The following is a 14,178-nucleotide window of genomic DNA, read 5'->3' on the forward strand; positions in this document are numbered from 1 at the left end:
AAGGAAGGAAGGAAGGAAGGAAGGAAGGAAGGAAGGAAGGAAGGAAGGAAGGAAGGAAGGAAGGAAGGAAGGAAGGAAGGAAGGAAGGAAGAAGGAAGGAAGGAAGAAATAGGGTGAGGAGACAAAGGGAGGGCCTTTTAGAAGGGTATGTAGATCAAGAACTAGGAAGGTGGGGGGAGAGGATAAGGGAGGGATTCTTTGAGGGGTGGGCAGATTAAAGAATAGCAGGGTACTGAGAAGATAAGGGAGGGATTCTTTAAAAAGGTATGAATACAGGAGGTAGTGGTTAGAAGTACATCAGACTATAAGGAGGGATAAGGTGAAAAGAGAGGTTGAGAAAGATAATAGTGAAGAAAAGAAGGAAATACACAAATAATAATTATAACTTTGAATGTGATTGGGATGATCTCACCCATAAAATGGAAATGAATAGCAGAATGGACTAAAAATCAGAATCTAACAATATATTGTTTACCAGAAACACATTTAAAAATGAGAAATATACAATGTTAAAAGCCTAGAATAGAACTTATTATGCTTCAGCTGAAGATAAAAAAAAAAGCATGTCATGATCTGATGAAGAGTTAAAGCTAAAATAGATTTATTTAAAAGAGATAAACAGGGAAACGACGTTATAATAAAAGGTACCATAGATAATGAAGCAATATCAGTTCTAAAGCTGTATGCACCAAATGCTAAATTTTTAAAGGAAAAGTTAAATGAATTACAGGTGAAATACATAGTAATACTACAGTAGTGGGGTATTTTAGCCTTTGCCTCTCAAAATTAGATAAAGTTAACCAACAAATAAGTAATAAAGAAGTTAAGTAGAATGTAATAGAATCTTAGATAATATAGAATGTTCTATATGTGTACAATATAATAGAAATTTAGATAAGCTAGATATGATAGATATATGGAGAGAATTAAATGGGAATACAAAGGAATACACCTTTTTCTCCATGGTACATGGTGCCTTTACAAAAATTGATCATATATTAGAGCAATGAAATTTTATAGTTAAAAGCAGAACTATTAAATACATCTTTTTAATATCACAGAGCAATAAAAGTTATATTCAGTAAGGGACCATGCAAACACAGATTAAAAACCAATTAGAAATTAAACAACTTAAAAATGACTAGATTAAAGAACAAATCATAGAAACAATCAATAATTTTATTAAAGAGAATGATAATAATGAGAAAATATATAAAAACCTATGGCATGCAGCAAACACAATAATCAGAATAAAATGTATGTCTCTAAATGCTTATATCAGTAGAATACAGAAAAAAAAAACAGACCATTGAATTGGGTATGCAATAAAAAAACTTTTGAAATAACACATTAAAAATTCCCAACTAAACACCAAGTTGGAAATCCCAAAAATTAAAAAAGATTAATAAAATTGAGTGTAAGAAAAAAATTGAATTAATAAATAAAAGTAGGGGTTTGTTTTATGAAAAAACTTTTTAAAAATAGAAAACCACTGGCTAATATGATTTTTAAAAAGAGAGAAGAAAACTAGATTAGTAGTATTAAAAATGAAAAGGGTAAATATACCCACTCATGAAGATGAACTTGAAGCACTTATAAGGAGTTATTTTGTCCAATTATATACCAATAAATTTAACAATTTAATTGAAATGGAAGAATATTTGCAATATTTACAAAAATATAAGCTGCCCAGTATGCAGTCTTGAGGCTGCAGGTTTCCCACCCCTGGCCTAGACTAACAGAAGAGAAAATAGAATATCTAAGTGAATATATTTTAGAAAAAGAAATTGAAAAGACCATAAATGAGCTTCCTAAGAAAAAAACATAAGGACCAGATGAATTCACAAGTGAATTCTACCAAACATTTAAAGATCAATTAATTCCAATATTAAATAAATTATTTGTAATACTAGACCAAGAAAGAGTCCTTCCAAACTCCTTTTATGAAATAAATATAGTGCTGATACTTAAACCAGGAAGAACAAAAACAGAGAAAAAATTATAGACCAATTTCATTATGAATATGGATGCAAGGATTCTAAATAAAATAATAGCTAGGAGATTACAACAATATGTTTCCAAGATTATACACTTTGACCAAGTGGGATTTATACCAGGAATTCAGGGATAGTTTAACATATGGAAAAATACTAATATAATTTATTATATCAATAACAAAAGTAACAAAAATCATTTGTATATATATCAATAGATGGAGAAAAAGCTGTTGATAAAAATACTCATTCCTATTTTGATAAAAATAAACTACTTGTTTATGCTAATATACATAGAAAGATCCTTTTTAATATGTAAAAAGGGTATTGTAAAGCTACAATCAAACCCTTGAAAGCATACATATAAATGAATTTTTCCTTAAAATGATAAGAAGCAGCAGCACCTAAAAAGCATCAGCAAACCATTAACAAACATTATTTATAATGGGAATAAGTTAGAAGATTTCCCAGTAAGATCAAGAGTGGAACAAGAATGCCCATTGTCTCAAATATTATTCAGTATTGTATTAGAAATCCTAGCAATAACAATAAGAAAAGGAAATTTAAGGAATCAGAGTGGGCAATGAGATAATAAAACCATCTACCTCTTTTTGCAGATTGTCATCATATATTTGGAAAACCCTAGAGATGCAACTAAAAAGTTGGTTAAAACAATTAATAATTTTAGTAAAGTAGCAGGATATAAAAAATCCACATAAATTATTAGCATTTCTCTGCATCACCAACAAAACTGTGAAAGAAGAGATAGTAAGAGATACCTCATTTAAAAAACTCTCGTCATATACCTCGGCAGTGTACCTACCAAAACAAACCCAGAAACTCCATGAACATAATTATAAAATGCTTTTTATACAAATAAAGTCAGGTTTAAATAATTGGAACAATATTGTCTGTGGGTAGGCAGAGCTAACATAATAAAAATGGCAATTTTACCTAAACTAATATATGTGTGTATTCAATGCAATCCCAATTAAATTGTCAAAAAAATATATTTTTCTGAGCTTAGAAAAAATAACAAACCTCATTTGGAAGAACAAAAAGTCAAGAATCTCAAAGAAAATAATGGAAAAATGTAAAAGAAGGAGGTTTAATAGTACTAGATCTTAAACTATATTATAAGGCAGTAATTTTCAAAACTCTTGGTTAAGAAACAGGAGATCAGTGGAACAAAATAGACACATAATACACAATTAAATTAATTCCACAATATACAATTAAATGATTATAATAAATAACCTTGTGTTTGACATGTAAAGATTTAAGCTTTTAAGACAAGAATTCATTATTTGGTTAAAAAAAATTGTTGAGAAAACTGGAAAACAATCTGGTAAAAATTGGGTGTAGACCAGTACCTTACACCATTATCAAGATAAGGTCAAAATGGATACATTACCTAGATATAAAGAGAGATATCATAAGAAAAATCAGAACATGGAACATATTATCTACCAGACTTATGGATAGAAGAATAAAAATTTATGAATAAATAAGAGATAGAGAGCAGTGTGAGGTAAAAATGGATAATTTTGATTCTATTAAATTAAAAAGGTCTATACAAATAAAATCAAAATGTAACCAAGATTAGAAGGAAAACAAAATTGGGAAAAAAAATTTACAGATATTTTCTCAGACATTTTTTTCATATCTGAAGTATATTAAAAAGTTGTCAAATTTATAAGAAAAATGATAAATGTTCAAAGGAAATGACCAAGCAGTTTTTTTTACAAAAAAAATTAAAAGTACACAACAGAAAAGAAAATTCAGAAGGAAGTACAGAAAAGCAGGGTAGCTTTAAAAATGATGTGCAGTATTTATTACATAGCTTTTCAAAAATTAAACAGTGTGAAATAGAAATTCATGGTTTAATATTGAATCCTCTCTTTGTGTTGTGTTGTGTACCTACAAATATTCTTTATTTTTTGTCTTTAAGTTTGAAATGATTTAAAAAGGGAATGGCTAGGTGTGATAGTAATGGCAATTAAAGATTCCCCTGTATTGGCTTGGTTTTCAAATTGATTGTGTTAAAACCCAGAGCTTGTTAATCCCACCTGTGGGATGGACTAGTTGATGTGAAAAGAAAGTCCTGAACTGGGAGGAGCTGGTGACGTAGATTTGCAGAGACAAGAGAGAGAGGCAGAAGGACCTTTTTGGAAGCAGCACCCACGTGGAGAGAGAGAGACTAAGAGAATTGCTGGTGGCCGCTTTGAATTGCCCTGGACTTTTGAGACCTGCCCCCTGAGCTGCCAAGGACTGAGGAGACATGGCTGTTTTGCTGGTACTTTGTCTGTCTGTTTTGATGTTGTTTTGCCAGATTTGTCCACTGGTGAAAGACAGTCCTTTTGTTGAAGAAGTCCTGGAACCTGGCTGTTCGCTAAGAAGCCCTGAGACTGTCCTGCAGACAGAGAGTGAATACTGTCCACTGGTGAAGGACAGTGCTGTTGTTGCAGGGGTCTGGAGACTGTCCTGCAGACAGAATGAATACTGTCCACTGGTGAAGGACAGTGCTGTTGTTGCAGGGGTCTGGAAACTGTCCTGCAGACAGAGTGAATACTGTCCACTGGTGAAGGACAGTGCTGTTGTTGCAGGGGTCTGGGAACCTTTCTGTTGGTTCAGAAGCCCTGAAGAAGGATTTTCTTGTTGTATGTTTACAGAAATCCTGGGAGAGGGCTTTGCTAATGTGTTCAGGGGTTCTAGGACTGTTCTACAGACAGAGGATGAATTGATGAAGGGACTGGCAATGTATCTTGTGGCCTTGCTGAGCCTTGTCTCCCCAGGAACTAAGATTGCTGAGAACTTGCCTCCTGTTAAGATGAAGAAAAGACCTCCATTTGGGTATTAAGTGCTGTGCTTAAACTTGATGTAACTCTGGGGTAGATTCAATTGTGATCCAGGGGTGGGGAACTTTTGACCTTTTTGTGCTTTGTGATGGACCAAATGAAGGTATAGCCTAGGGGTGGAGAAGTATTTAGAACAGAGACTTTGTAATTGATTGAATGATTGGAAGGTCCTGGGGTGGGGTAGTACTTGGAGATTATTTAATCACTCTTAGTAAATGCTGTATTTGGAATGATGTCATGTTTTGATCTTCTCTGTTCTTGGTTTGTCACTGAATAAAATGGAGAGCACCTATGCTGGTATTCTGAACCTTGGGAAGTTGCCTTTCCTTGGCATTACAGTACAGTAGGTGGTGCAGTGGATGGAGCACTGGCCCTGGAGTCAGGAGGATCTGAGTTCAAATTCAGCCTCAGACACTTAACACAAAAACTAGCCGTGTGACATTGGGCAAGTCACTTAACCCCAATTGCCCTCCAAAAAAAATAAAATAAAATCATTGAGCTCATCATATCTTATTAAAAAAATTTTAAAAAGATAAAAAAAATTCTAATTCAACTACCCTCATTAAAAAGGCCCTAATTACACTGAAACTATATTATTACTAAACATTTAAATGTACATGAGCCAAATAATAGCACCTAAGTACATAAAGAAAGAGATAACTAATTTACAGCACCAACAAAAAATTATTAATATAATAATTGTAAGAGAATAAAATTTCTTTGTCAAAGATGTATAAATATATTTAAAAAAAAGAAAACATTGAAGAGAACAAACTGTTGGAAAAGGAAAATATGAAAGACATATGGCACTTTCTGAATGACAGCATTGAAGTCTCTACATATATTTCAGCATTGTAAATTTATTTTTTGTGCTAGGGCACAAAGAAGTTATGACAAATAATAGAAATAATAAGTACATCCTATATAAACCATCACTTAAAAATAATAATTACTACAAGGAATGGAAGCATAAGATATATATCTAAATTGATCCTAAGTTTTGACATCTTGAATAATCAGTAGATCAAAGAGCAAATAATAGGAAAAATTAACAAAAATGCGAAAGTATGAGTAATAAAACAACATGCCACAATGTTTAAAATGTTGGTACAGTAATTCTGAGAGAGAAAAATTCTATCTTTGAAAAGATACTTTAAAAAATAGAAAAAGAGAAGATTAACATAAAATTGTAAATAACAGAAAATCAAGAAACTAACCAAACCAAAATAAACATTAAAGAAGAAATTTTAAGTTAGAGGAGAAATAGATACAATGAAAAACAAAATGAAAAGACCATAGAAATTATAAACAAAAGTCAGAACTGTTTTTAAAGACTAGCAAAATAGGTTAGCCTTTAACTATCATGTTTAAAATAGGAGAGAAGGAATGAAATTACCAAAATAAAAAATGCATAAGATTAATTCATATTAGAGAAGAAATTTTTAAAGGACCCATATATACAATTATATGCTAACAAAACCACCAATTCAAAGGAAATAGGTGATTATCTATGAAAATATAAAATACTCAAAGTAACAAAAGGGCCCTTCAACAACCCATCTCGAAAAGTAGGGGTGGCGAGGTGACGCGGTGAATTGAGCGCTGGCTCTGGAGTCAGGAGGACCTGAGTTCAAATCCAGCCTCAGACACTTAACACAAAAAAAACTAGCCATGTGAAGTTGGGCAAGTCACTTACCCCAATTGCCCTACCTTTCCCCCTCCAAACAGGGGGGAAAAGAGTGAAATTATGTAAGCCATAAATGAATTAACAAAGAAAATAATCCCTGACCCAGGCAGATTTTAAAGTTCATTCTATCAAACATTTAAAAAGCAACAGAGAAAAATACTATACTAGAGAAACATAGAATAGCAGGAAAAAAGAACTGTAAACTTGCATTATTGATTCAAAAATTTTGAGTAAAATCCTAGCAGAAGAGTAGAGAAATATATTTTAAAATTATTGACTAGGAATGATTTGACTTACTGTGAGATAGACAAGAATGATTTAGTATGGGGGAAAAAGCATAATTATATTTTTTTAAAAAAACAAAAAACATTAAATGAATAGATATAGAACATGCCTTTAATAAAAATAAACTACTCTTTTATGCTAATATACAAAGAAAGATCCTTTTTAATATGTAAAAAGGCTATTGTAAAGCTAAAATCAAATATTATTTGCAATGGAAAAATACCAGACTTCCTAATTAATGCAGAGATTAAGCCAGGTAATCTCTTCTTGCCACTATTATTCAACATAATTCTAGAAAGGCTATCAATTGAAATAAGACAAAAGAAAAAATTAAAGGCTTGAACATCAACAAAGAGAAGAAGAAATTATTCTTATTTTCAGATAACATGATGACTTGCTTAGAAATCCCCCAGAGAATCATCAGAGAAGCTAATTGGCAATATTAATAAATATTGTTTAAAAGAAAAGCAGGACACAAAATATATTCACTAAAAAATAATTAGTCAAGAAACATTTCTTAAGAGCCTATTATATTCCAGACAGTATGCTAAGCATTAAGGGGAGGGAAGATAGGAAAGAAGGAGGGAAGGAAGGGAGGGAGGGAAGAAGGGCCCAGTCCCTGTTCTCAAGGATGCCAAGGAGCTCACAGTCCAAGAGGGTAAACATGAAAATAATTGTGTGAATAAGATATATTACAAGTTACATTGGAAATAATCAACAGAAGAATAGCGTTCACATCAAAGGGAATCAGTAAAGACTTCCTATAGAAGGTAAGATTTTAGCTAGGACTTGAAGGGAAAGAGGTGAAGAGGAGTGGCAAAAATTTCTGTCACAAGGGACAGCCAGCAAAAATGTCAGGAGTCAGCAGACAGATTAGCTTGTGCAAGGAATCCAGTGTCACTGGATTACAGAGTGTATATATAGACAGAAAAGCTGGAAAATATCAGAAGGGACCAGGTTTTGAAGGACTTTAAAACCAAAGGGTTTTACATTTTATTTTGGAAGTGAAAGGAAGTCATTGCATCAGGGTGATGGCAATATCAGAGGAGAGAAGGGACTATCTGTAAGAGATATTTATATATATATATATATATATATATATATATATATATATATATATATGTACATAGAATCAACAGGACTTGGCAACCAACTGAATATGGGAGGTGAGAGATGGTGAGGAGGGGGTGGCTAGGTGGCACAGTGAATAGAGCACTGGCTCTGGAGTCAGGAGGACCTGAGTTCAAATCTGGCCTCAGACACTTAACACAAAACTAGCCCTGTGACCTTGGGCAAGTCACTTAACCCCAGTTGCCCCTCCAAAAAGCAAAAAAGAGAGAGAGTGAGGATGTGAGAATGATACCTATCTAGTCTGGTTGACTGGGAGAATGGTTGTGCCTTTGACAATAGAAAACTTAAGAAGAGAGTATTGGGGGAAAGAGAATGAGTTAAATTTGGACATTTTGAGTATAAGATTACCTACAAGATACCCAGTTTGAAATATCTGAAAGGCACTTGGAAATGCAAGCCTGAAAGTCAGGAGTGGGAATCAGAAGCCCCAGTAGATCTAGAATCATCAACATAGAGATGGTAAATGGTTTCATGGGAGCTGAAGAGATCACTAAGCAAAAGAGTATAGAGAAGAGAAGAGGTCCCAGGACAGAAGTTTGGGGGCATCAAAGGCAATTGAAATTAGTGGCTCAATGTTTGAGAAACCCAAGAACATAAATGATTTGTGTAGAATCTCCCTATTTAATAAGAACTAAGGGCAAAATTGGGCAGCTAGGTGGTACAGTGGATAGAGTGCCGGGCCTGGAGTCAGGAAAACCTGAGTTCAAATCTGGCCTCAGACACTTATTAGCTGTGTGACCCTGGGCAAGTCACTTAATCCTGTTTGCCTCAATTTCTTTCATATAAAATGAGCGAGAGAAGGCAATGGCAAATCATTACCAAGAAAATCCCAAAATGGGGTCACAATGAGTTAGGCATGACTGAAAAGTAACTGAACAAATGAGTAGAATTAGAAAACAGCATGACACAAAGTTTGTGTAGACCAGCATCCCCACACCATGTGCCATGGTAAGCTCCAAGTTGACACATTACCTAAATAGAAAAAAGTTACATCATTTAAAAAGGATTAGAGGAGAAAGTATGTCTAGGGGAGAATTCTTTACCAAACTAGGGGAGATTATCAAAAGTAACAAATAGACATAAGATTTAAAAGATGTTTCAGTTGTAATCAATGTACCTTAGATAAGTAATAAAATGGTCACTTGGAGAAGAGTCATTGCATCAGCTATCTTTGTAAAGGTCAAACATCCTAGTTATATTGGGAACTAATTCAAATAAATAAGAGCAAAATCCATTCCCCAATAGATATGCAGTAAGTGGATATGAACATTTTCAAAAGATTTGAAAATTCTGAAAAATTATTTCAAACACTAATCATAAGAAAAGTACAAACAGAAGTAAAATGGAGGTTTTTCCTCACATCCTAAAAATTGGTAAGGATTACACAAGATGAAAATTATTAGTGTTGGAGGGTCTGTGGGAAGAATAATGTCTTGTTGGTGGAGATGTAAATTGGTCTAACCATTCCAGAAACCAATTGGAATTATATGAGAAAAATCCCAGAGCTGAGCAGACACCCCAGGGAGACTAAAGACAAAAAGGAAGGCCCCTTATACATGAAGAAAGTGATATGAGCATTTTTTGTAGCAGAAAGTTACAAAGCGAATGTCCATCAGCTAGGGCAGGGGTGGAACACATGTGGCCTTCTAGGTCCTTGGGTGTGGCCTTTTGACTGAGTCCAAGTTTTACAGAACAAATCTTTATTAAGGGGATTTGCTCTTTGAAGTTTGGATTCAGTCAAAGGGCTGCATTTGAAGATCTAGAGGGCCACATATGGCCTTGAAGCTGCAGGTTCCCCATCTCTGAACTAGAGAATAACTGAATAAATTGTGGTATATTAATATAATGGAATACTATGGTGCCATAAGAAATAACTAATATGAGGATTTCAAAAAAATATGGGACAGATTGGATGAACCGATGCAGAATGAACTGAGCAGAACCAGAAAAATGGTATTTATGACAACAGTAATGTTAAGGAAGATGAAGACTGTATTGTTTTAATGGCCAGTTCTGGTCCTCTGATGGTTTTCTGTGCATGTGTGGCAGAAAAAATAAAATAACAAAAAACAGTTTTTCTAACCAATTTTTGAAGAAACAAAACTTTCAGGCCATTTAATGCAAAATTACCACTTTTTCCTTATTATATATTCAAATATTGCATATCCTTCTTCAGGGCCTCGGTCAAGTTCTACTTTCCCCTGACCATCCTACACATTCATCTCTCTTTTCTCTAGACCTAATCACATGTTGCCAAGGGCTGATAAATGATTGTTTTATATGAGTATGACATCTTCCTAACAAGGTTAGATGCTTCTGATGAGCAGAGACACTGTGTAGCCTGTAGTAGATCTCTTAGCATCAAGAGTGAGTTACTCATAATAACTGGTAAACAAAGACAATGAAGAAATAAATATGGTGTCCTTAGAGGAAATTAAGCATATACAATCCAAAATCCAGAAAGCCATAGAGTCCATATGGGTCAATCCCTTGCCTTGGTCTTCATCTTCATTTATTTTAAAAAATAAAAAGCTTTCTATTCTATTTTTTAAATTCTCCAAAGACAGAGATTCTATAACCTTCTTACGAAATTGGTTAAATCTCACAGGTGTAGAATATTTTTTATAGTATCAGAAGTTGTACCTGTGTCAATCAGTTTTACTTAACTGTTTTTCTTTGTCATGGGAAAGGCTCAGTGGGGAAGAGAGTAATATTTTGAAATGACTGTGATGGAAAAACAAAAGTCATCAGTAAAATGTAATTTCCCCCCCCAAAAAAAAATAGGGCCCTTGCCTTCAGTTAATCTCAACTAAGTATCAGGGTTTCTTAGCCTCCTTCCTGGAGGACAAGAGAGAGAAAAGTTCAGAGGGCACCCCCAACCTAGTATAGAGGGGTGCCAGGCTCAGGGATTGCACTTGGTTGTCTCTGTGGGACATAGTGAGTCTCACCCTATTCCTTCCCTACCAGTCACCTCAAGAATAGAGCTTACCTTGGCGTTGGGTTCCTGTCCAGCCTTTGAAATATAATCACTCTATAACCTTGGACAAGTCCCAGCTTCTCAGTGCCTCAGGCAATTCTCTGAATGGCCAGCTTACATGAATAGAGAGATTTTCTGGCACTGAGAGCTTCCTGTACCAGGGGGATTAAAGATCTGAACCAAAAATAGATAGAAAAAAAATAATTTAAAGCTCACTGGAAATGAAACTTATTAAGTCAAATATTATAATAGTTTTAAAACATCTGACAAGCTCTAGAACCATCACTTATGAGTGGAATCTCACATTCCATTTGACTCTCTCTCTCTCTCTCTCTCTCTCTCTCTCTCTCTCTCTCTCTCTCTCTCTCTCTCTCTCTCTCTCTCTCTCTCTCTCTCTCTCTTGTCATCAGTTCAATGTCAGTTCTTGAAAAGAAGGAGGCCATCACCCTTCCCAGAGCTGCTTCTCCCCCCTATCCTCAGGCAGGAGGGAACATGCCACCAGGAGATGTGTAGGGGAATGAGGAAGACATGGCCATAGAGAGGATTTTCTCCATTCTTTTTACCCCAGAGAAGTTTCTCACGTATATGAACATTATGGTTTATAATGAACTTTCCATAGGCAGGGGATCGTCACATGGGGTCCTCAAACTTGGTTTTTAAAAAACCCTCTGGTAACTTCATTTCAATCGAATCAGTTTCCTTTAAAAACCAACATTTTATATCTTTAAAAACTTGGTTCTGAGAAGGGGTCCATAGGCTTCCCCAGACTACCCAAGGAGTCCATGATGCAAAAAAATTTAAGAACCATTGCCTTAGAGCTGTCTGATGGTAATAATAGTGCTTTAAAGTTCCCCTGAGAGGCAGCCAGTATGGGAGAGTGGGTAGAAATCTAGCCTCTCCAAGCCAGGAAAACCTGGATTCAAATCCTGCCTCTAGTTCATCATCCTGGGCAAGTTGCTTCCAAGTTTCCAGTGCTCTAAGCCAATAGTTCTTGAAGTTCTCACAGTCTGTGAGATCAAAAGTATTTTCATAAAAATTTTTTCAAAAAAAATTTTCATAAAAAGTGTTTTTAAGTATTTTCATAATTATAAATTTTCATTTCTAATACGATGTAATGCTGTTGTTCGGTTTCAATTGTATTCAAGTCTTGTTGATCCCATTTGGGGTTTTCTTGGCAAAGATACCAAAGTGGCTTGCCATTTCCTTTTCTAGTTCATTTTACCAATGAGGAAATTGAAGCAGACAGGGTTAAGTGACTCTCCCAGGGTCACACAGCTAGTAAGTGTCTGAGGCCAGATTTGAACTCAGGTCTTCCAGACTCTAGGCCTGGCACTCTATCCACTGTGCCACCTAACTGGCTCCCTGGAAAAACAAAACCAGGTACATAAAAGAAATAAATAATGGAGATTGAAGTTAATATCAGAGAGATTTACAGAAGCCTGGGAAATACCTACATAAGGCCAGTTTTCAGAGGAAGAAATCCAAGTTATCAATAGCTATATGGGAAGAAAAACGCTCTAAATCACAGGTAATTGGAGAATGCAAATTAAAACAACTCTGAAGTTCCATCTTAAACCCATCAGATTGACAGAATTGACAAAAAAGGAAGAAGGCAAATGCTGGAGGGGCTGTGGGAAAACAAATATGTTAATGTACCATTGGTACAGCTGTGAACTGGTCTCACCATTCTGGGAAACAATGTGGAACCAGACCCATAATGTCATTCAGCTATGCATACCCTTTGATGCAGCAATATTACTCCTAAATCTCTAGTGTTAAAAGATCAAAGGACACATATGTACAGAAATATTTATAGCACCTCTTTTTGTGGTGGCAGAGAATTGAAGGCTGTCATCAATTGGGGAAAGGCTGATTAAGTTATATCATATGAAAGTGATGGAACACTATTTTGCTATAAGAGATCAAGTAAGAGGGTGGCTTAAGATTTGTTTAAACTAATGCAGAGTGACATGAGCAGAACTAGGAGAACAATTCACAAAATAACAACATTATTGTAAAGATGTAAACAACTTTTAGATCAACACAGTGACCAAGCAGGATTCCAAACTCATGATGAAATAGGTTACCCACCTCCTGACAAAGGGAGAGGTGATGGAATCAAGGTACTTTTTTTGGACAACACCAATGCAGAATTTTTTTTTACTTGACTATACAAATTTGTAATATAGGTTTTGTTTTTCTTGCTTTCTCAATTGGGGTATAAGAGTGGAAAGGAGAGAAGACAGATCTTCACAAAAATAAAATTTTTAAAGAAGAAAAGCCTACAGAAGGTGATGATGTGAGTCTTGAAGGCAAGGAGGAGGAAGAATATTCCAGGCATGGGTGACTTCCAGTGCCAGGGAGTAGAATCAAGGTAGAGTGTTACATGTGAAGAACAACAAATAGACCAATATAATAGCTGGATGGTAGAGTGCATGGAGGAGAATGTGAGAAGATTGAAAAAGTAGGAAAGGTTATAAAGAACTTTCATTACAAAACAGAGGACTTTATATTTTATCCTGAAGGTAATAGGAATCCCCTGGGGGGAGAGGGTGATATAATCAGACACTTTTGGCAGGTGAGTGGAGGACGGATTGGAGGAGAGAGGGACTCGAGGAAGAAAGGACAATCAGAAAGATATTTCAATAGTCCATGATAAAGGCCTAACTAATGTGGTGACTGTGTGAGTAGAGAGAAGGGGACATATATATGTAAGAGATATAGTAAAGGTAGAATTAACAAGATTTGCCATGCATGTGCATGCAGATGAGGACTCTAGACTGACATCAATGTTGGTACATACCTGGTTAGATAGAAAGATAGTGGTTACCTAAACATTTATCAGAAAAAGTGGGAAAAGAGGAGGGTTTGATGAGAAAAGTGACGACTTCTATTAAGGTTGGAATGTCTAAATGGTAGTTGGTGATGCAGAACTCTAGCTCAGGAGAACAATCAGGGTAGATAAAAAGATCTAGAGATTATCTGCATGAAGATGATCATTGAACCCATGAGAGCTAATGAGATCACCATGTGAAGAAAGTATAGACAGAGAAGAGAGCCCACCCCAGAGTTTCAGGGGACAGCTGTCAGTTAGTGGACATGACACAGATGAAGATCAAGCAAAGAAGACTGAGAAGGGATGGTCATACAGGTAGGAGGGGAACCAGAAGTGTCAAAAAATGAGAGAAGAAAAAGCATCCATGGTGGTCAGCAGTGTCAGTGGTTGCCGGGAAGCCAAGAAAGATG

At 35.2% G+C, this 14,178-nt stretch overlaps 1 protein-coding gene and 1 long non-coding RNA gene across 2 annotated transcripts in view; one reads left to right on the forward strand and one right to left on the reverse strand.

Moving 5' to 3' along the window:
* MTUS2 (microtubule associated scaffold protein 2) overlaps nucleotides 1-14,178 on the forward strand; it is a 732,715-nt gene that overhangs the window by 583,518 nt on the left and 135,019 nt on the right. The gene's annotated exons all lie outside the window — the stretch shown is intronic.
* The window catches only part of LOC138155471 (uncharacterized), a 50,066-nt gene that overhangs the window by 19,878 nt on the left and 16,010 nt on the right, over nucleotides 1-14,178 (reverse strand). The window contains exon 2 of the long non-coding RNA XR_011166837.1: nucleotides 10,945-11,106. This is a non-coding gene — a long non-coding RNA (uncharacterized lncRNA). The remainder of the gene's footprint in view (nucleotides 1-10,944; nucleotides 11,107-14,178) is intronic.

Source organism: Petaurus breviceps, unplaced genomic scaffold (assembly GCF_028583685.1).
Source record: "Petaurus breviceps papuanus isolate PSGF00001 unplaced genomic scaffold, PetGlider_PUasm1.0 91133, whole genome shotgun sequence".
NCBI lineage: Eukaryota > Metazoa > Chordata > Mammalia > Diprotodontia > Petauridae > Petaurus > Petaurus breviceps.